General features: G+C 46.8%; 1 protein-coding gene and 1 long non-coding RNA gene across 6 annotated transcripts in view; both read right to left on the bottom strand.

Annotated features, from left to right (window-relative positions):
• The window catches only part of wdr17 (WD repeat domain 17), a 233,209-nt gene extending 229,584 nt beyond the window's left edge, over positions 1–3,625 (bottom strand). For 4 of the 5 annotated variants that reach the window (XM_038805765.1, XM_038805764.1, XM_038805766.1 and 1 more), the window contains exon 1: positions 3,462–3,621. The gene's annotated coding sequence lies outside the window, so the exon portion shown is untranslated. Of the gene's footprint in view, positions 1–3,461 lie in introns of all 5 variants that reach the window. The other variant, XR_005461662.1, reaches the window with a different exon arrangement.
• Positions 3,626–18,352: 14,727 nt separating this feature from the next.
• Positions 18,353–23,139, bottom strand: part of LOC119970708 — a 45,836-nt gene continuing 41,049 nt past the window's right edge. The window contains exon 7 of the long non-coding RNA XR_005461663.1: positions 18,353–18,546. This is a non-coding gene — a long non-coding RNA (uncharacterized LOC119970708). The remainder of the gene's footprint in view (positions 18,547–23,139) is intronic.

Genomic DNA, 23,139 nt, shown 5'->3' on the forward strand with positions numbered 1-23,139 from the left:
TGACAGTCACAGTCCCGTACGAGTGGGATTAGGGCCCACCAGAAGTCTTCGATGGACTCACCAGGGAGTTGAGCGCAAGTGGCGAGTACGTGCCTGGCGAAGACCGTGTTTGCTTTCTGTGCGTAGTTCTCTTTTAGGAGTGCCATCGCTTCCGTGTAACTCGAGGCATCCTGGATCAACGGGAACACTTTGGAGCTCAGCCTGAGTATAAAACCTGAATCTTCTGAGCTTCTGTCGACATGGGGTTCGCAGCGTTGATGTAGGCCTCAAAACAAGCTAGCCAGTGATTAAAGTCCTTTCTGGCGTCGGACAAATGTGGATCCAGCTGCAGGCAATCTGGTTTGATTCTGATATCCATCTCTTAGTAAATCTGACTGTAATAAATTGATGCACGATCAATTGCACGAAAGACTCAAACTGGTACAACTGTGGCTTTATTACAGTCAGATGCATGGCCTCCTACTGCAGCTGGCAGAATGGCTGATCAGAAGGAGGACACGCATATTTATACGGCTCCTTGTGGGCGGAGCTAGCCGGCAAGGGCTACCGGCGAACCTGTAGTGCAGGTCCTACCTTACATCCCCTAATACAGGTGCACACAGTGGTTCACCACAGATACCATGCCACATAAAGAAATATTAGGAGCAGAACAGCTTTGCTGAAGTGGTAGGTTTTCTGAAGCAACTTGAAAAGGAGATACTTGTGGAGAGATTTCATGAAGGAATTCCAGAGCTCTGGGTCAAGGAAGCTAATGGGATCACCGCCAATGATGGAGCAGCTAAAATAAGAGATTTCCAAGTCAGCCATGGCCCATCAGATATCACTGTCATCTCTGAATCAAAAGGTTGTGTGTTCAAATCCCGCTTCAATGACTTGTACATATAATCCAGCCTGCCACCCCAGCTGGAGGTGCCAGGGGCCAGGTGAGATGTCAAATTAAACTCCTTGAGTGGATGCAAAAATTCCCTTGGCAATGTTTTGAGAAAGAGCAGAGGAGTCATGCCTGTTGCCATGCCCAATGTTTATCCCACGAACACAGACAACCTAGTCATAATCACATTGCTGCCTGGGGGATCTTACTGTGTGAAAATTCCCAGCCGCCTTCCCTACCTTACAACAGTGACCCACGTTTCATTGATTGAAAAGCACTTTGGGGAATCCTGAAGTTGCTGAGGCGCTACATAAATGCAAATTCTCTCTTTCTTTCCAGGACCACAGGCCAGGGTTTTACATCTCCTCCCGCCCAGCAGGTTATTATGGTCCCGCTGAAGTAAATGGCTCTTCGGGGAGCGGGGGAGGCAAGAGACAGGCCGTGGTGGGGCCATAAAATCCTGCACATGGGGTGTTTTACATCCGCCCAGACTTTAAAATTCACTTCCTCTGTCACTGGTGCACAGTCGTTGCAATGTGTACTATCGACATTCCCAGCCAAGAGGAATAAGGAAAGTTGTACCTCCATCCCTATTCCTCCATATTCATCTTTCCCAAGTCATACAGCATCCGTGGACATATATCGCTGTTCCATAATGGTGGCTGGATAAAAATCTTAGAATTCCCTACCTAACTGTATTGGAGATCTTCACCCTGCGGAATGCAGCATTTCAAGGAAGTGGCTCATTACCGCTTTCTTGAGGAAATGGGCAATAAATGCTACCCTTACCAGCAATATCTATAGCCCAATATTAATTTTTTAAATGTTCGGCAGGCACAGTGGTTAGCCCGGCTGCCTCACAGCACCAAGGACCCGGGTCCGATCCTGGCTCCGGGTCACTGTCCGTGTGGAGTTTCCACATTCTCTCCGTGACTGCATGGATCTCACCCGCAAACACCCAAAGATGTCCAGGGTAGATGGATTGGCTGCACTAAATTGTCCCTTAATTGGAAAAAACAGAATTGGGTACTTTAAATTAATTTTTAAAAAATTAATTTAAAAAATGTTTTCAATGCACTGTCGGCAACAGCTGGTAAACACTTATCAGACTATTAAAGCCTGGGCCCCCATGTATCCTTTCTGTACCCTTGACATTGTGCACCATGTGATTGACATTAGGGATGAACACTTCTTTCCATTTGATGACCCTCACCAATCAAGATTTCCATGATGCCATCTGAGATAGAGAGGGCGGTGATTTTTGACAACTGGAGAAGCCAGCATTAACTATTGGCACCGGTGAGTTTGCAACCTCAGTGAGCAAACAGATTACAAGCAGTGCTGAAAGCTCCGATGGAAGCGAGGGGCGCACAAATTTTAAAGTCCACTTTCGGGCGCGTTTAGCGGGGTGTTTATTGACAGGTGCAGCGCCGGCGAAACACTCCACTATTCAGTGGCACTTTGTTGTTTTTTTGGCCTCAGTGATGTTTCTCCCCGTCAAGGCTGCACTTAAATGGATTCCCTATTCGCAAGCTGACCTCGCCAACAGGAACGACTGTTCGTAAGAACCGGACCATTTTAATTGGCAATCCCGATCTCACCGACACCAACTGCCCTTTATCAACTCCCCCTGCTCACCCCCCCAACATTGTCGATGCCCCTGGGAATCCCCCCTCCAATTGGCAAGGCTCCCTCGGGCCCTACCCCTGGCTTCAAAAATGACGGGTGTGACCTTCTTTCCGAATGCGGGCGCGCTGCGCTGGACATGCGTGCCCGCTCATCAGGGCGCATGCCCGGAGCCCAGCGAGAAACACCGCCTCCTCCTGACGTCAACGCGCTGATCCAGGAGAAGATTTTTCTTTAAATTCGATGCCTGAAGCGATGACAGAGAGAAGTCACGCCCCCCCGAACACTGACGTCACGTGCTCTGGGTGCGATGGCGATTCCTCCATTTTGTCAGCAACAAACAAGCAACAGGATATAAAATTTTAAATGGATCGGATTGTAATAAGGAAGAGAGAGCCAGAGACACAAACAGGCCAGGATCTCACAACTATACCTGCTGGAGAGAGTGGCTCAGGAGAATCCACAACAGGACAAAGCAGTGGTGATGTGAGCTCCAGGACCTCTGATGAACAACCCATACAGAAATGTAACATTGTATGACAAAACAAGTGAGATTGTGAGGACCAAGCAGGTTCACCTGTTGCATTAAAGGTCAGTTAAAATGGTGGGTCACGAAGTTCAGGCAGCGTGGGCCGCAAAAGTCGGCCGGCATGGGTCGCGAAGGTCGGCCGGTTGGTAAAAATGGGTCCTCGGAAAAAAGTTTGAAAAACACTGATGAAGATTATACGACCCACTTGAAGTAGCTTGATACTATTATGGATGATAAGGGAACAGTGTAGATGGGCTTTAGCGTGGTTTCACAGGTCGGCGCAACATCGAGGGCTGAAGGGCCTGTACTGCGCTGTAATGTTCTATGTTCTATTATGATACTACTTCAAAAATAGAAAAGTACTGTTATCTGGCAAATGTAATATTTATGCAAAAATTGATTACTTCTGCATATCCTTATGCTTAAATCCCTTACCTTTCCTCTCTCGGTGAAATCCCAGCCCTACAACTCCACCACGGCCTCTGAATGTTTAGTTCCTCAGACAACGACCTCTTGTGCATCCCTCTGTTGGAGAATTTTAAATGTGTCTTCCAAATGGAGTCAAAATTAGATTCCAGAGAGGAAACGGCTGCCTGTAGTTCAACCATGAAGACTTACACAAAGAAAACATTCCTCATCAAGGATAGGAATCAACCCATCAAGGGCACTGGCTTAGCTTGCTAAGTAGACATAATCATATCCTCCCTTATCCAGACAGCTGTGCGACTCCTGTTTGCAAAGGCCTGAGAAACTGCGGATCAAACAAGAGAATCGATACAAGTAATGATGGTGTAAATCCAGCATTGCAACCAATCCTCTGGCTTTCCTGCCCAGCTGCTAATGCTAAAATGATCTGGGTGTCTGCTACAATTGCCCTTAATAGAGTCACAGAGTCAAACTTCGTTGGGGGAGGGGAGATCAGTCAGACTTCCTGCTCCTGATCATTATCCAGCTGCTCATGTTTGTGTTTACAGATCATTTTCAGACGGCTCCCTTGTAATCAAATGATCTTCAGTCTCAGGGCTGAGATATTTCAGAACCTCTGTTGGAGCATTCACCAGCAGGGGGGTCAATACTGGGCCATTAGGAGAGGGCAGAACAAGGGGAGGAAAGATAAAGGGGAGAAGGAAATGGCTCTTCAACTCACCCACAGCAATCAGATGGCAGTTAGTTCGCTCGATGATGTATTAAAAATGTATCCCCCCCCCCCCACAGTTTACTGTGCCATTGTGAATGTAAGCGTGAAAAATGCCTCCTCGTTTACTGACAGTGGGCGTATTTTTGCTGACTAGCAGGTGAATGATTTTGCTGTTTCAGATTAGTATTGGCAGTGTTTGGTAAATGATTGCTGAACCACTGTGCTCAGTATGAAAATAGGGGTCAAAGAAACACTTAAGACACAGAAGGAGGCAATTTAGCCCATCAAAGTCCATGTGCCATCTCCCTGTGGGGCATTCCCGTCAGTGTCCCACTCTCCTGTTCAATCCCTGGAACCCTATTTTCTAGAAACAATATCGGCATAAATGGCAATGTTTTCAAAAAACTAGCCCCGAAGCAGGCTGGAAAGGTTAGCCACCGATTGCTATATTGTATGGACACTTCACAGGCTTCTATTTCAGCAGGAACATTTATCCAGGTTAACATCTCTGCTGATATAAAGAAAAGTAAGACTTGAAGTCACACAGGATCAGAGGTGAGGTGGTAAAATGGATACAGAACTGGCTCAGTCACAAATGGGATTAGGATTGGCAGATCATGGGGACTTTCATGAGGTGGGCTGAAGGGCCTTTTATTGTACTGTATTTGTCTGTGAATGTGTGACTGGCCCAATCTCCTCTTGGGCAGCCTCCTCTTGTGCAGGGTCCTCCTCGAACAGCCTCAGTGTGCCCGCAAGGGCAGCAGTGGCCAAGTAGAATGCAATCATTCCCGGCTATACTCCGAACTCCATGTTCTGCAATGGGGGAGGGAGGAAGAAAGGAGATATTAGCAGGTTGTAGATTCTCCTGCCCACCCTATTCCGACAGGCTACATGTTCGCCCAGGGTTGCACCTCAGCTGCCCTCGTCGCCATCCGTCTGGTATGTTACCATCTATACTGTACCCCTGACCCACCAGTGCATGACATCGGGGAGCCTCCAAACCCACCCACCATTCCTGTCTACAGGGATACTGGTGTTTCCACCGCCCATGTGACTGATAGGCTCTGCGGTTCCTGACCTGTTCCCCCAGTGGGGTCCACTGTGGGTGACGTTACTGGGTGCGCAGTGTGTTGTCCCGCCAGCAGGGTGGCACCGGATTGTCCGTTGGAGGGGGGTCACAGGGTGCCATCAATTGCCTCCACGCTTCGAGGCTTGTGTCCTCTGGCTGGGGCTAGGCGAAGGGGTATGACATCTGCTGGGGACATAGCAGCAGTATGCTGTGTGTCCTGGGTATGACACATGGGTTGTGCCAGCCTGTCTGGGGGCAGGGCAGATGAGAGCAGGGGCGCAGTGGGCAGGCAGATCTTGGGGACAGCTGATGGCCCTGAGGGATGGGCTCGCTGATGGTGGCACAGGGGAAGCCTCTTCCTTGAGAGGGGAATTGTGCCAGGGAGGGTGGCAAAGGCCAGGGTGCATTTGTCCTTTGTCTGGTATGCACCTTTCTGCTCCCCTGCCTCCCCTGCATTGGGCTGCGCTTCTGGTCACGAAGGACTCCCAGCACCAGGTGTGCTGCTGGTTGAGCGTGGCCATGTCCATCCCGTTGATAGGTCAGCTGGGGTTAGGAGGGACTCCAGTCTCCAGAGGGGCGGCGTGGGTGAGCCCCCAAATGACCAGGGGCACTGTGGATATTTGCAGGACACTGTGAGCAGTCCACAGACTGGGCAGCCAGGGGCCTGTGAACGGTACCGAATGGTGGCCGTTATGACAACCACCTCAACAAGGGTGGTCCATGCCCAGCCACCCCAACCCCAAGGGGAACACCTTAAATTCACGGGGCTGTCAGTATGTCGCTCCCCTCTAATCCCCCCTGGCCCTGGCAGGCACCCTCCAGCAAATGCTACCATTTTGTCCAGTGTAGAACAATTGGGTTGCTATCTTTATTAACAAACCACAAGCTGCGAGTATGTTTCTTGTATTGACCAAATGACCACACAAGTATGTTGGTTCAAAAGACAGTTTATTATTAAACACAAGACTTATCTCTATGTGCAATGATACACTTGGCTATGTATTAAACTACACCTATCAGCTAAGATGACCTTTACTTAACTTCTGGGTGACCGGCTCTGTGCAGGTAGATAAGGCCTTTATCTGAATCCCCATGTGTGCAGGCAGGAGGTAGTCAGGTTCGTCTCGGCTGCGGCTCATCCCTCTCTGGTAGCGATCGCGGGTACTTGAACTTGGCTGGTCGCTATGCGTTGGTGTGGGCACAGACCGGTCCCAAAAGAGACCGATCCCTAGTGGCGCAGTGCCTCTTATCCTTCTCCATTTTCGCCCCCTTCTGGGCGGTGCTAACTCAGGATCCAATGGATCGATAGGGTCTCGATCACCCTAATCGATTCTGGCCAATTAGGGGCAGGTACCTCGATGACTGGGCGGGTCCTTGTTACCATTGTCCCAAGTATGTATGCATTTCCAAATAAGGGGAGGCGGTGCAGGTGAGTCTGCAACTGTTGCTATTCCTTTATTTGAGTCTATTGTCCTGGGGAAATCAGTGATTGACCTTTAACAGGTGCAAGTTTCAGTTCAGTCTCGTTTTCCTTTGCCCAATACACAGGTGCTCTGTATTGTCTGTGTCGCAAGTTGACCACAATTCCCATTATCCTTTGCGGGAAGCCGTTTTAGATGGCCACAATTGTAAGAACTTCTCTTACCTCCTCTCCCTCCCTCGGAGGCCATGGCTCCCAGACCCTGCTTTTCAGTACCAGTTGTGAACCGTACCCGCGTCACTTCCACCTGACAGAGGCGGTGAATCATGGAGGCCCAGAGCATACTGGGGTACGGGTCCCGTTAATGAAATGTAAACGCATGCTAATGATGGATTTGCATGCTGACGCCAGCATGGGACGAGGTTCGTGTTGCGGTCCCCAGTCGGACGCCAGAGCATGGCCTTCGGTTCGGCGCTGGGCGCTGACCTCGATTTTTGGCAAATGCCCAATTCTCTTCCCCATCAGGGATCGTGTTCCCGGCCTTCCGGGGTGAAGAATTTAGCCCAGAATCCATGAAGCCAGCTTCTATCGGGGATCTGACTTTATCAGCGGGTTTGTAACAGTGGGGCTTCAGGTGTTCCACCTTCGGTATGTTCAATTCAACCTCACCTCTTCCATTAAAACACGCACACATGATAAATTGTTGTATCTGTGCGGATCATGACTCACTGTCTGGTTAGCACAATAAAACTGACTTTGTTAACACAGGATTCAGATTGAGCCACAGTATTAAGCTGTGCTTTAGACTCCCTGCTTACAACTTCTGCTGGAATATGAGCTGTAAGACAGTTTGAAGAATCTAATTTCTCTCCTAGGAAAACCACATGAAGAAATTTGAGATATTTGCCAGTTCACATTCAGTTATGGAAGAACCCTGAAGCACAAATTGTATTAATCAAATCTATTAATCAAATTGTATTAATCTGAAGTTGTATTAATCAAATCAGACATAAAACTGCGTGTAGATATCAATTCTTCTGCACAGTCTTGGCTAGAAATGCCCACACAGAGATCACTCCTTCTCCGCCATAATCAATACTTCTTATTTTCATACAAATGAAAGACTACATGGAATCAATAATGTAGCCCCACTGTGACAGCAGTTGGACCTTTGATTTTGGGCACAGCCGCATTTTTGTCTCTGGACAATTATGCATGGCCAGTGTTTTCACACTATTATTGTAGCCCTGCTGTCACTTGACTAAAGTGGTGCTTCGATTAAACATTTGGGCCCGGATTGTCTTAAAGCTGTCCTGCTCCCGAGGGGAGGAAACAGTAGGAACTTTGGAACGGGAATTAGGTCATTCCGTTCTCGAGCCAGTTAGATCGTGGCTGATCTGTACCTTGGCCCCTCGCGTTAACGAACACAACTGTCGGTGCTCGAACTCCACGCTGCTTAGTGTCAGCCGCACCTCAGTTGATAGGACCCTTTCCTCTGGGTCAGAGTTTGTGGGTTCTGGCGCCACTGCCAGACTTGGGGGCAAAATCTTGGATAGCAGTCCAAGTGCAATACTGAGGGGATGCTTCACTGTCGGGAGTACCGGCTTTCCAATGAGTCATTAAACTGAGGTCCTCTCCAGTGGAGGTAAACAATCCTATGACATGATTCGAAGAAGAGCAGGCATGTCCCCCCCTAGTGCCCGGGCAGATTTTATACAACAACTTATACTTATAAAGCACTGCTAATGTAATGAAATGTCCCAAAGCGCTTCACAGGAGTATTATAAAACAAAGGACGACACTAAGCCACTTAAGGAGATATTGGTCAGAGGATCAATCGCCAGGTCAAAGAGCTGGGTTTTAAGCAGTGTCTTGAAGAGAAAAGGCAAGGCAGAGATCTGGCACAAATTCCACAGCTCGCGGACGAGGGAAATAAGCTGCCAATGGTGGAACAATTAAAATCGAGGATGACCAAGAGGCCAGGATTGGAGAAGCTTTCATATCTCAGAGGGTTCTGGAGTTAGAGATTATATAGATGAGGAGGGTTTAGGGCATGGATTAATTTGAAAACAAGGATGAATATTTTAAAATCATAATTTGTTTAACTGGGAAGCAATATAGATCAGTAAGCACAGGTTGATAGACAAAACATGTTAATATCTTATCAATGTTAGATGATCACAGAATCCCTAAGGTGCAGAAGGAAGCCATTTGACCCATCGAGTCTGTACCAACTTTCCAAAGAGCACCCTACCCATGCTCATGCCCCCACCCAATCCCCATAACTCTATAACTCCACCTATTAAGCGGCAATCTAACATGGCCAATCCACCTAACCCGCACTTCTTTGGACTGTGTGAGGAAACCGGAGCACCCAGAGGAAGCCCACACAGACACAGGGAGAACGTGCAAACTTCACACAGACAGTCACCCAAGGCTGGAATCGAACCAAGGTCCCTGGCACTGTGAGGCAGCAGTGCTAACCTACTGTGCCGCCGTGCCGCCCTGATGGGTATTTGAATGCATATTGTCATAATATACACCAGTATATCATGGTGCAGACACACACTGATGGACACTCACAGGGACCAATCAACATTTACAAACACCGCAGCCATTCACCAGTTAGAATACACACACTATAGAGGCAGAGGGCACCACGGTTCCCACTCATTCTGGGTGCTGCCTCTCAGTATAACAAGAACTCATCCAGCCCAGCACAGACTCACAACACGTGCTGAGAGAATCAACTGGTTTGGACAAGGCTTAGGTCTCTAGTTTAAGTAAGCATCATTTAGACCCACAGTCATCGTGTGTTAGTTAGTTAGAAGTAGTTAATAAAATTGAGTTGAACCTTCATCAGTGTTGGAAGTGTCTGTTCATCGCTCAAGTCCACACTAGCCAACACTTCATGATACCAGGAGTTGAGGGATACTCGCACTTCTGAGACCTACCTTTCAGTGATCTGCCTTCCACCAGTCTCGCGCCATCCAACAGAATGGACTCCGTTCGCCCGCCGCCGCCTCTCCACATTGCAGGGAATCTGGGCTTGAACTGGAAACTTTTCAAACAGTGCTTCCAGCTGTACCTCGAAGCCAGGGACCTGGAAGCTGCCTCGGACGCACGGAAGATTGCTCTCTTCCTCTTCACAGCCGGTGACCACGCTCTGCACATTTACAACTCACTCACCTTCAATGAGGGGGAGGACAAATCGAAGTTCAAGACCATAATTCTGAAGTTCGACAGCCACTGTGCGGTCGAGGTCAACAAGAGCTTCGAGAGATACATGTTTGAGCAGCGAATTCAGGGTAAGGACGAGCCTTTCCAGTCCTTCATTACCCACCTCCGCGTCCTTGCGCAGTCCTGCAACTACGGGTCCACCTCTGACTCCATGCTCCGTGACCAGGGTATTTTTGGTGTTCAATCTGAGCCTCTGCGCCAGCAGCTACTAAAAGTAAAGCAGCTCACTCTCTCCACGGCCATTGAGACCTGTGTACTTCATGAACATGCCTCCACACGCTACTCCTGCATCCAGGCCGCTGAATCGGCGTGGCAAGCCCCTTACGAGGCAGAACGGGTCCAAATTATTAAATCTTTTCAGTCTCTGGATCTGATCGATGGTGGCCATTTCACACGCTTTTCACGGAGTCCCGCGCTTACACACAGCGAGCGTGCTGACATCACGGACCGCTTCGCGCAGGTGCGCCTTACGCTGGATCGCCCCACGCATGAGCGGTGGCGCGACTAACGTCCCAACGCTCTGGCATGCGGCAACTGCGGCTCCGCCCACTTAAAGTGGCAATGTCCAGCGAAGTCCCGACGCTGCCTGCAGTGTGGCAAACAAGGCCACTACGTTGCAATGTGCAGATCTTCCATGCCTGCTGTTTTTCGATGGTCCACCCAGCCCCACAGAGACGTCAGGGCTATCCAGCCTGCCATCAATGAACCTACTCCAGACCTTGATTCTGACTGTGCCTGCAATGACCCACAGGTCCTGTTCCAAATCAGCGTCGTTACTACGAACAGGATGTCCCCCAAGCGTGGCACTGAACCCGTCCACGTCCACAGCGTCAGCCAGGATGATGAGTGGTGTGCCACCCTTACGGTCAACCAGAGTTCGTTGCCCACCACAGAGACTGAACTTATGAACTCTGTACACATGTGGACTCTCTGAAATGTTTTTTTTCCCCTATATCCTTTATTGTTGCATTCGTTATCCAGTGATTTGTGAATAGATTTGTTGGTTGTTCCAGTTCATGGTAGTCATCTGCACCAGGCACCTTCCTCCGTAAATAGTCTTGTTCCCTGTATATAGCTTTGTACATATGTCTTCGAACCTCACACGTAGCTAGGTACTTTCTCCACACACCCACACTATTTATTATCACATGCCTATATCAACATTTTTTTTATAAAAGGGGGGATGTCATAATATTCACCAGTATATCATGGTGCAGAAACACACTGATGGACACACACAGGGACCAATCAACATGTACAAACACCGCAGCCAATCACCAGTTAGAATAAACACTATAAAGGCAGACGGCACCATGGTTCCCGCTCATTCTGGGTGCTGCCTCTCAGTGTAACAAGAACTCATCCAGCCCATCACAGACTCACAACATGTGCTGAGAGAATCAACTTTGGACAAGGCTTAGGTCTCTAGTTTAAGTTAGCATCATTTAGACCCACAGTCATCGTGTGTTAGTTAGTTGGAAGTAGTTAATAAAATTGAGTTGAACCTTCATCAGTGTTGGAAGTGTCTGTTCATCTCTCAAGTCCACACTAGCCAACACTTCACATATGAATCGTGGTTAGCTCGGACACGGGGCGGAGGTGTGGAGTGTTGACTCTGAACAAAGTCAACATTCTCTCAGCCAGGAAAGGCGCCATGTCTTAGTTTTTAACTTCACCAGCCCACATGGAATGTGCTAACAAACGGAACCTGTTCTGAGTTAAGACGGGGCAGCAGAATTTAGGATGATCTCAAGCAACAAAGACTGCAGTGGTTCAAGAAGGCAGCTTCCCAAGACTTTAATAATATTAGCCGAGCTAGTGATGCCCACATGAATGAACAAATAAAAGAATATCAATAAAATAGACTATCTGATCATTATTATATTGCTGCTAGAGGGATTTGGCTGTGCACAGGTTGCTGGCACATGTTATGCATTACAACATACTTACTACACTACTAAAATACTGAGTTGGCCGTGAACGTTTTGTGCTGTCCTGAGGTTGTGTAAGGTCCTAAATGAGTGACTACTTCAGGTCCTAAATAAGTGACTTTCTTCTACCTGCATTCTTTCCGTAATGCCTGCCTGACAAAAATCTACCACTTTCAGTTTTGAAATCTTCCATTACCGTCCCGGCCTGACCTCAACAGCTTTTTAGGGGAGCGAGTTCCAACTTTCCTCTGCCCCTTGTGTGAAAACAATGGCTCTTCACATCACCCTCGAATGGCCCAACTCGAATTGTAAGATTACATTAAGCCATTTTTTCAGAATGTATTTCTGGAGTTCTCTGACCTCCGCTCTGTTCCTCAGACAGGCAGGTCCTTTGAAAAGCAGCATCAGAGTGGTGTCGGGGGATGTGGCAGAAAGGATCAAGCTGTCATTTTACCTGTACAAACATCATGGGAACTGGTGTGCAGGAAAGCACAATGGGTCTCGCAAAGGTAAGTGTTATCACAACTGGATAAGGAAATCTTGTAACATATTCCAATATCTACTCAGAGAACCTCAGTGTAAACTTGGCTCAGTAGGACACATCGAGCATGGTCAGCGCACCAGCAGCTGGTCACCTATTTTCCCAACATGCCCGTCATATCCTTTTGTTCACTCCCCACTCTGAACACTTGGCATCACAATGCATTTGATCTGTAGCCTGTTAAATGTGACAAAGTGCTTGCAATAAGCATGTTGTCACATTAAGCTGCCTGCATTTTCTGTATTCTGATACTTGCAGTATGCAGGAGGCAGATAGTAAATTTGGATGGCTGACATCTTCTCTCAGCTTGCTCAATTCAAAGCCTATCCTTTTTCTACCTAGTTGCAGGAATAAACGGCACATAGCACATGTCACCAGCCAGGGATGAGAATGTTAGTCATACCCTGTGAATACTGAAACAGAGCCACATAGACAATCCTCCCAATCAACTCACACTAGGTTGTACCTCGCAAGGCTTCAAACCAATTCATTGCTCATGAAGCACTTGGTTTTGATAAAGCCCAACACAGGTAAAATTAAGGTACGGACATCTTCTGATATGCAAGTTCATTCAGTAGGACTTTCATATTGTGTTCAGGTTCTTGCCCACTCAGTTAAAACAGAAAGGGCGGCATGGTGGCGCAATGGTTAGCATTGCTGCCTCACAGCACAGGGACCCGGGTTCAATTGCGACTTTGGATGACTGTCTGTGTGGAGTTCGCACATTCTCACCGTGTCTATGTGGGTTTCCACCGGGTGCTCCGGTTTCCTCCCCCAGTCCAAAGATGTCAGGTTAGGTGGATTGGCCATGCTAAATTGCCCCTGATGACCAAAAGGTTAGGTGGGGTTACTGGGTTATGGGGATAGGCTGGGGGCATTGGGGCTCTTTCAGAGGTTCGGTGCAGACTCAATAGGCTGAATGGCATCCTTTTGCACTGTAACGATTCTATGAAAGTGGTAGAAACAGAACAGATTAACCTTTTTTGGTACTGAATGTCTTTTGAAACTTGCGCCAATGGTCGTAGGAAGACTGTTTTTCTATTCTTATGACCAAAGCGAATAACCCTTCACTTTCCCATATTTCCCATTTGCCACCCTGTTCCCCACTCGTTTAACCTGTCTGTGTCTCTTTGCAGCCTCTTTGTGTCCTCCTCACAGCTTACATTCCCACCTAGTTTTGTGTCATCAGCACATTTAGATACATTACTCGATTAGGTTTAAATAATTGATGTTTGTAGTTGTGGTTGGAAATAAGGTATACTTTTAAGTTTAACCTTAATTAGTCTTTCTGTACTTGTGTGCTAAGAATGGGTTAAAACTTTAATTTGTTTCAAGTTAAACAAAAGTGGCTGCATGCCTGTGGGTTTTGGTTTCACTTTAAACTGTGCCTGCATTGTAATTGAGGTTTTACAACATAAAAACCAGAGGCTCACCCTGGGACAGCAAATACTTTTGAGTTGTTGTAAGTTGGGACCAGAAAAGCTGGACACAATGAAGGGAACTACAGAAAGCAGATTCCCTAAAAGAACAGAGGCTGCCGGGCAGCATGGTAGCACACTGGTTAGCACTGTTGCTTCACAGTGCCTGGGATCTGGGTTGGATTCCTGGCTTGGGCCACTGTCTGTGTGGAGTCTGCCCGTATCGGCGTAGATGTCCTCCAGGTGCTTCGGCTTCCTCCCACAAACCCCGAAAGACGTGCTTGGTTGGCGAATTGCACATTCTGAATTCTCCCTCCGTGCACCCGAACAAACGCCGGAATATAGTGACTGGGGGATTTTCACAGTAACTTCATTGCAGTGTAATGTGAGCCTACATGTGACACTAATAAAGATTATTATTATAGTAAGGAAGGACTATACATATATTCAGAAAACAAGTCCCAGAAGCTGAACAACAACCAGAAATCAGGAAATGCGAAGTCCAAGAAATTGACTGTATGACTCTAAAGGAATAAAGAATGTTCTTTATATGAAAAATGTACTGGTCACAATGAGCAGAGAGATAGGGTCCCAATGAAAGACAAAGCTGCAAGGTGCAATCCGGAGAAGTCGGCTCATGAGAAGTGAGACATCTGAAGGAATCCTGAGGTTGGGACATCTTTATACAGCCTATGAAGTAGTGGCGTTCTGTTGGTGTGGCTGGGTATCTGACAGATTGTGTATAAATTTTACGGTGCGTGGTAATCCAAGGAATAGGAATACCGAAAGGAGAGACTGGAATCCTGGATGTGAATCCTTGGTGAAGGCATCTGAGAAAAGGCCTTGTGTTGGAGAAGATTGCAAAATGTGTTCTTTGAGAGTGGTGATTGGAAACCCTCATATGGAAGCCAGGGTTCTAGTGAGACCTGTTGACTCACAGTTTTGCAAGCATCTGGGGGAGGAGTTGATGCAAAATCCTCAGAAATTGAATTGGATGGAATCTGTCACTTGGTTTCAGAGTGTAGTATCCACATTTTGCCAATTTGTTTAGGTGGGTTGTGTACCTACTAGGAACTGTAGTGATCCTCACTTGAGTGTGTACAGAAGGGGCTAATGGGAAATGGAAATACCACCAGGGGGCAGCATGGGAAGTATAAGAGTGACACCACAGGCCCTCCCCTTCACTTTGGCTGAACAGACAGTGAGGAGAACAGGGACGGAAGTGAGCTCAGGGCTGCTAGTGTGGTCAGGCCTAGTTGCAGAGCATAGCGAAGTCTAACCTTTACAAGGGCAGTTCTGTAAGTAAGAGCTCACGCAATCATTTAAGTTGTGTAGCACAATAAACCTTCCTTCAACTACTGGATGACTTCTAGCATTCTTTCCAGTAACAACAGGAACATTAAAATGTAAGCCATATTTGGAACCTGAAAATTCTGTATGTATCTGAAAGTACAGCTGGGATGAAGGAGAAATATATTGCAGTAATTTTTTTCTTCTTTAATCAAGGTTTTTTTTTTCTAAAAGTTAATCAGCAGCCCTGCAACTCTGCACATCAATTTCTCGAAACAAACAGAGCTCGACTCTGGAATTTGACTATCCTGTGGTAAACCAGCTGGAATCATAACAACTCTCTCTATCTTTGTCCAAGTCATCGATATGGAATGGAAATAGCTAAGACCCCGGGACTGACCCTTCCAGCACTTCACAAGTCGTAACCTTTCAACCTGAGAATTTCCCGTATAGGCATGTTTTACTTCCTGTCCATAAAACAATCCACGTTCCGTATTAATACATAATAATAATAATAATCTTTATTGTCACAAGTAGGCTTACATTAACACTGCAATGAAGTTACTGTGGTAATCTCCTAGTCGCCACACTCTGGCACCTGTTTGGGTACAGTGAGGGAGAATTCAGAATGTCCAATTCACCTAACAACCACATCTTTTGGGACTTGTGGGAAAAAACCGGGCACTCGGAGGAAACCCACGCAGACACGGGGAGAATGTGCAGACTTCGCACAGACAGTGACCCAAGCAAATAGAACCCGGGAAGCAACAGTGCTAACCACTGTGCTGCCGTGCCTCCCCCCCCTTTCCCCTAACTCCAAGAGCCCTTATCTTTTTTAAAAAATGTTATTTAAAAAAATAAATAAATTTAGAGTGCCTAATTCATTTTTTCCAATTAAGGGGAAATTTAGCGTGTTCAATCCACCTACCTTGCACATCTTTGGGTTGTGGGGGCGAAACCCACGCAAACACGGGGAGAATGTGCAAACTCCACACAGACAGTGACCCAGAGCCAGGATCGAACCTGGGACCTCGGCGCCGTGAGACTGCAGTGCTACCACTGCGCCACCGTGCTGCCCGGAGAGCCATTATCTTGCCTATTAACCTTTTGGCACCTTATCAAATGTATTTTTAGAAACCAGGTATACTATATCCACTTGTTCCCCATTATCTACCCTACGAGCTGCATCCTCAAAAGATTATTTAACAAGCTTTTCCAGAATTCTTGACATGAGACAATGGGGAACAATGATAGAATGCACTGAAAGTCTGTGACTATCTGGGACAATGGCGGTACGATAGGTAAAAATGGAACCAGGAAACAAAATAGCAGTGTAAACTCCAGTGACCAATGAAATTTGGCAATAAAAGCAACAAGCAAACACCAAAGCTGCAGACCACCCTGCTAGTGTAGTGTGTCACGACAATAGAAATTATGACTATGTGTGATCTACCTATAACTCTACCAGCTAACCAAAGACATTCTGAACTGTTTAAAGATTATTTGTTTAAAAAAAATCAAGAAAAGATACTGACCAAAGATGGCTACCACTAGTCACCTGACGTCCAAAATTGTAAGCTGACCATTTTTCTGGAACGTTCCTCTCTGGATTGCACTGTAGATCGGCCCTGACATGTTGCACGGAATTTTACACCTAGTGTTGTCAAGGCCCACTTCAAACAAGGACTTTTCAAAAGGCGATAAACATGCAAAATGTTGGACTTTAATCAACTGTAATTTTGTCAAGACAATGGGAAGTGCTAACCAGCCAGATACCCAACAGACTTTCATAAACCCCTGTAGAGGATGAAATAATCTGATCTCCTGTTGGTTTCTACTATTTTGAAATGTGGAAAAGATTTCTGAGATGAAAGATAAAATATGTAATTACTTATTAATTACAAGGACTGCAATACTTGCTAATTGAATTCCTTCTTGAAAATACAAACAGGTTTCAGAATTAGTTTTGCCAAACCAGGAACAGAGAGACGAATGAAAGTCATCTGGATAAACTGCGGAAGGGAGCAGTAAGGAATCTCTCTTCCCCTCCCACCCCCCAACCTCTCTGAAGTTAAGATTCTTTCCATCAAGGTGCAATTACCTGAACCTCAATTCATGCCATATTTTTAAAGGAAACCAACTAACTTCAAACGGCTGCAATGTTCAAAAGCCTTCACCTCAAGGACAAACAAAGGACTTAATCATATAGTTTTTAATTTGCTTGTACTCTAACGTTTCTTACTTTTAATGTCTGTGTCATCATGTCTTTTATTTTTGTTCCTCAGGTTTAGTAACTAATAAACGTACTCCTTCTCTCAATAAAGTAATCCTGGTTTGATTGGCTTCTTATTAAACATGATATAAAGGGAGGCAGGTTAGCACAGTGGCTTCACTGCGCCAGAATCACAGGTTCAATTCCCTGCTGGGTCACTGTCTGTGCGGAGTCTGCACGTTATCCCCCTGTGTGCATGGGTTTCCTCCGAGTGCTCCGGTTTCCTCCCACTGTCCAAAGACGTGAAGGTTAGGTGGATTGGACATGCTAAATTGCCCTTAGTGTCCAAAAAAGGTCAGGAGGGGTTATTGGGTTACGTGGATAGGGTGGAAGCGAGGGCTTATGTGGGTTGGTGCAGACTCGATGGGCCAAATGGCCTCCCTCTGCACTGTATGTTCGATGTTAAATACATTTGAATTGGAAAAGGCATCTGCGGAGATAATAAATTTGACAAAAACTTTTTTGCAACCCACCGTGACAGCTGAATAAAGGTCAATCAATTCACTCCTCGCTCGGTTGTTCCAGGGTGGCATGGTAGCACAATGGTTAGCACTGTTGCTTCACAGTGCTAGGACTCATGTTTGATTCCCGGCTCAGGTCCCGAAAGATGTGCTTGTTCGGTGGACTGAACATTCTTAATTCTCCCTCAGTGTACCCGAACAGGCGCCGGAATGTGGCGATGAGGGGTTTTTCACAATAACTTTGTTGCAGTGTTAATGTAAGCCTACTTGTGACACTAATAAATATTATCATTAAAAGGGGATATGTATCCCAAACAACAGCCTGCTTCTCCCATCCCTCTTTCAACAATACTGGCACCATCTGCTAAAGAGGAAATGGGGGCTATAGATTTTTTTCAAAAGTATTTTATTCCAACGCATATTACAAAATGTGAACAATTTGGGGAACAAACTCCCCAACACATAACTATACAGTGAGTAGAAATGTTCCCTCATTTCACCTCCCTCCTCCCTCCCCCCCACTCCCCCCACGCTGAACACCTCCCCAAACACGGCTACAAACATCCCTTACCTTGCCCTGAAGCCTTCAACTGAACCCCTTAATTCATACTCCAATTGAAGAAAGTCATGTAAGTCCCCCAGCCAGGCCGCCACCCCTAATGGCATAGTTGACCGCCACTCCAGCTGAATTCTTCGCCAACCAATCAGAGAGGTGCTACTCCCTGTGGTGATATGCATCACTGTAAATACACAAGGGGTTAATGTAAATAAACGTAGAGTAGATAGACACTAGAGGGAGCACCAGAGACATGACACACAGACATTCAACCAATAGGTCAGTAAGATAGGACACGACCAATGGGCATTCAAGATACACACAGAGGTGACCCTACCACAGGAGGGCATTACATCAACCCATATAAAAGGACACAGCACACATGATCATCCTCTTTCCAGTGGAGACACTCAGTGTGTACACAGGGTTGATTTGAAACACATCACACCCACCACCTGGATTGTAGCAGACTGGTTCATCAGTCTGAGTAGCTGTAGCAGGATTAACAGGAGAGTTGAATCCAAGTAGGAGAATTGTTAACAGTTTAATAAATGTGTTCAAGCTATCTCCAAATCTGAACCTTCCTTTGTCAGAGTGCACATCAAGGAAGCAGCTTATGCTACGTCAAGAGCATAACAAAACACTCCCCTCCATCAGCTCCGACATCTCCGATTTCCCAAATATCGGTTAGGTGCAGTCCAAAAAAGGTTAGGTGAGGTTACAGGGATAGGCTCGAGATATGGGCTTAGGTAGGGTGCTCTTTCCAAGTTCTGTTGCAGACTCGATGGGCCGAATGGCCTCCTTCTGCACTGTAAATTCTATAATTCTATGATTCTATGAAAAAAAGGTCTGATGAATGTAAAATGCCTAGTAGTAATAAAGATTAATAATGAGATGCTTATCATTGTGCTTCCGCTGGGCAGGTACCAATTGGAAAGCAGACAGAGACCACTATTGTAGCCCCTATTTTTAGTCTACTTCTAAAGCATTCAGAAAACTATCTTATTGGGGGCAATGGGGTGGTTCAATCACTTTAACCGCTGGGACAGTAACAGAAGGCGTGCTGTATTTCTGTTCTATAAGCACAAACATCAAAGCTGACATCCCATTGCAATACTGAGGGTGTGCTGTACTGCTGGAGGCGCTGTCTTTCAGAAAAAACCGAGGCCTCAACCCCCTGGTCGGCTGGATGTCAGAGATCCCACGGGACTATTTTGAAGAGGAGCAGGTGAGTTACTCCCCTTGCCCTGACCCATACTTATTCCTCAATCGACAACACACACAAGAAAAGATTCTGGTCATTGCCGCATTGCTGAGTGTAAATAGGTTGTCGCGTTTCCTCCATTACAACAGCGATGACGCTTTAAAACAACTTCTTTGGCTGTGCAGTGCTTCAAGACGGCCAATGGTCGTGAAAGGCACCATATAAATGGAAGACTTGATACATTTATTTGCTACAATGCTGTCAGTCAGTTTCGTGCCAGCAATATTCCCATTCAAGCTGTTCCCCTGCCTGCAGGATGCATTAGAACAATACGCTTGGCATTGATACCTGCAACGGCAATTCCAGCTTCACCTCACAACAAGCACAACAAAGGAATGGAAGCAACCTTTCTGATGTGGTGCAGAAACCCTTCTTGCAGCACTTTTTTCACTGGTTTGGAGGGTGAACACTCACAAACTTGTCAATTTGATTTGGGCGATTTGATACAAAGCAGCTTGACTGGACTGGTTTACATGAATGGTGCTATTCCCGTATCAGCCTCCCCGGACAGGCGCCGGAATGTGGCGACTAGGGGCTTTTCACAGTAACTTCATTGAAGCCTACTCGTGACAATAAGCGATTTTCATTTCATTTTTTTCATTTACCCTGCATATCAAATTAACCTCTGTTTTATTTTGACCACTACAATTCGGCAGCACTAGCATTTGATAGATTAATTATTAGTCTTTCAATGATCGAAAATTGAGAGGATAAAAACGGTGGCAATACAATCTATACTTGTTTGCTTTGCTGATACGGTGCCTGTTGATGTGAGCGCAGCTTTACAATGGGGACAGATTTCGCAGTCAATGTAAGGCTGAAGTTAATATCGCTTGCCATGATTTAAGGGCTTTCAGATAAGGGGTAGATACATGAATCCACTCAAATATCCCAGCCTTGCCTCTGGAACTGTTCCATTGTTAGCCTCATGAAAATGCGACGCACTGTCTGCCTCACAACTGAAATGCATCGAATGTCACGATGTTGCTGTGATCGCATGGCAAACATGGACTAACCGCATCACAGATGGGTGCAATTTTCCCAAAATAATTACTCAAGTGTCATTTTGGGCGAGAAAATCGGTGCAAATCATGCCACCATCGTGATATTCCCGCATTTGTCTGGAGGGTGTGATGTGCAGCAGCATTGAGATGGGCGGGACCTAAACAGGCCTGTAAGCTTGGCTTCACAGAGAGCGAGATGCCCTTTAAAAATATCTCAAAGTGATAGTACAGCACCCCCCTCCAAGGATAGCTGGCAACAAGGCCCTCCCAATGGGTCTCCCTTCAGAACTTCCCTGAAATAAGCTGGCATCAGCCCCCTTCTTCCAATCGCTGATGCCAACGGCCCCTCCCCAGATGAGCGGAATCCGGCTATTGGATTGCCAAATTCTCCCTCCTTCATGCCCCACCCTTCATGCAGCCTGCTTTCAGGCCCGGCCCATGTTCAGGCCTCTCCCCTTTCATGCTCCACCTCTTTCAGGACCCACCCCTTGGCAGTGCAATGCTGGCACTACCCCTAGCTCCCTGGCACTGCCAGGTTGGCACTGCCAGGGCTCCAGGGGGCAGTACCATGGCATTTCCCTGCCATGCCCCTGACTAAACAAGGGCTCCAATGTCCTCAGACCCCCCCCCCCCCCTCCCCCCCCGGCACAGTCATCCAGTGGTGGATATGAGTAGTGATTCCCGCCGGTTTCATGCTGCACCGGCAGCGGGGGCTGGGGTGAAGAATACTGGGAGCCGGGAGAATTAGGCCTCATATATTTAAATATACTAATTGCACTCCTGCCCAGCGAGGGCGTGAACCTGATTACGTCAGCTGCAGCAGGCCTGGAACACCATGCACTGTCCGGCGCTCAACGTAAATCCTGCTTTGGGGCTCTCCCGCTATTTTCCCTATATATAGCAGGATGTGCGCCAGATGCAATGCCATTGAAGGATTGCCCCCGATATTTATGGCTAGCAACTAGTAGTCTGAAATTGAATGTACTGCCCAGCTCCATAAACAGGGCATCAGTAACCTGCGAGATGCAATGGTGTGCAGCTGTTTGGAATGAGCCAGAGGTGAAGAGGGCCAAGGCCACAGTGACTTTGTTGGCTACTGGCAGGACATGGTGAGCACTGCTGCGATCTGTGACGTCTTCAATGATGAGGGCACAAATCTCAGTGATCATTGGCATTGGTTCTCTGCCATGTAGAGTGGTAGATCTCACGCTGAGTCTGTGGCCTCGGTTGCGTTCCTGCCCCTTGTCCCTCTCCACTACCCTCTTCATATTTAGCGTTCTGCCTCTTCCATTGAAGATGTTGGTCCTCTTCAACACTAGGCCCCAAGATGTGAGATTCATGCTCCTATTGCCAGCTTTAGTCCCTTCCTTCTGCCTCTGCAATGTGTCATGACATCCTGGTCTAGTGCACGGACAATTCCAGCCCACGTGACCTGGAGTTGCAACACAGATGAATTTTGTAAAAAATATCCGAGCTCCTCGGTTGATCTCAACAAACAGCAATCACCAGGTTTGTGACTGCAACACAAGTAACCTTTTATTATGTACAGTATTATCATTAAACGGACATAAATGTAACTGACTATCCAGTACTCTTTTCCAAACCCCCCTTCCTAACTCACCCCACTGACAAAATATAGTCGCTGACATACTGGATTCCCATCGGTCTTCTTTCTCCCGCCGAGAATAACAGACACCATACACAGCCAAACAACAGAGGGGAAAGGGTGTTGGAGAAGGAAAGAAAATGTTAATAAAATATTCTTAATAAAAAGATCTTTGATGCACTGGAATGACTTACGGTTACTGTCTTTCTGAAGTTCAGCTTTTGTTTTGATACTTCTTCGTTCCAGGTTTGAGACGGTTTTCTCTGGCAAGGTTGTCTACCTTCTCTGCAGTCTCCACATAATTACAGGTTGACAGCAAAGGATGTGCCAGGAACTCACTGATTTCAGGACAATAGAACAGTTCTTTCACTTCAGCAAAGAGGAGAGATAGAGAGAGAGAGAGAGACCGTTCTTTTTACTTCCAAGGTCTCAACACTTCTGCTCAGTTCTCTCAGAAACCATTACACAGGAACCAATCATCCACTGTTGTTATGCAGAACTCTGTCCCTGGCCAAGCCACCAGTTGCCAGTTAACCAATCGAAACGACTCTCTTCAAACCTGGTTCTTAAGATCCACCCGATGCTTCTTTGCTCCCAAACACAAATCCTGGGAGCACAGTGTCCTAGCAAGCAGGCTGTTTCAACTGAGTCTTCCGCTTAAAGACACATCCCGATTATGGGTCCATGGACCAAAATAATAAAATAACATAAAAGAAAAGGGAACAAAGGAAATAAACAGGAAGGACTCTTACAAATGCCAGGAGGGTGCTGCTCTACCAGTGTGCCAATGGCTGAGTGCCCATCTCTGCAGCCATCCCAGCTGAGTTAATGGGAGCTGTGTTGCCACCTCGAAGCTCAGCCTTAACTTGCAACCCATGTCCCGCATCAAAATCCCAGACCGGC

This window comes from Scyliorhinus canicula, chromosome 8, assembly GCF_902713615.1.
Source record: "Scyliorhinus canicula chromosome 8, sScyCan1.1, whole genome shotgun sequence".
NCBI classification, from domain to species: Eukaryota; Metazoa; Chordata; class Chondrichthyes; order Carcharhiniformes; family Scyliorhinidae; genus Scyliorhinus; species Scyliorhinus canicula.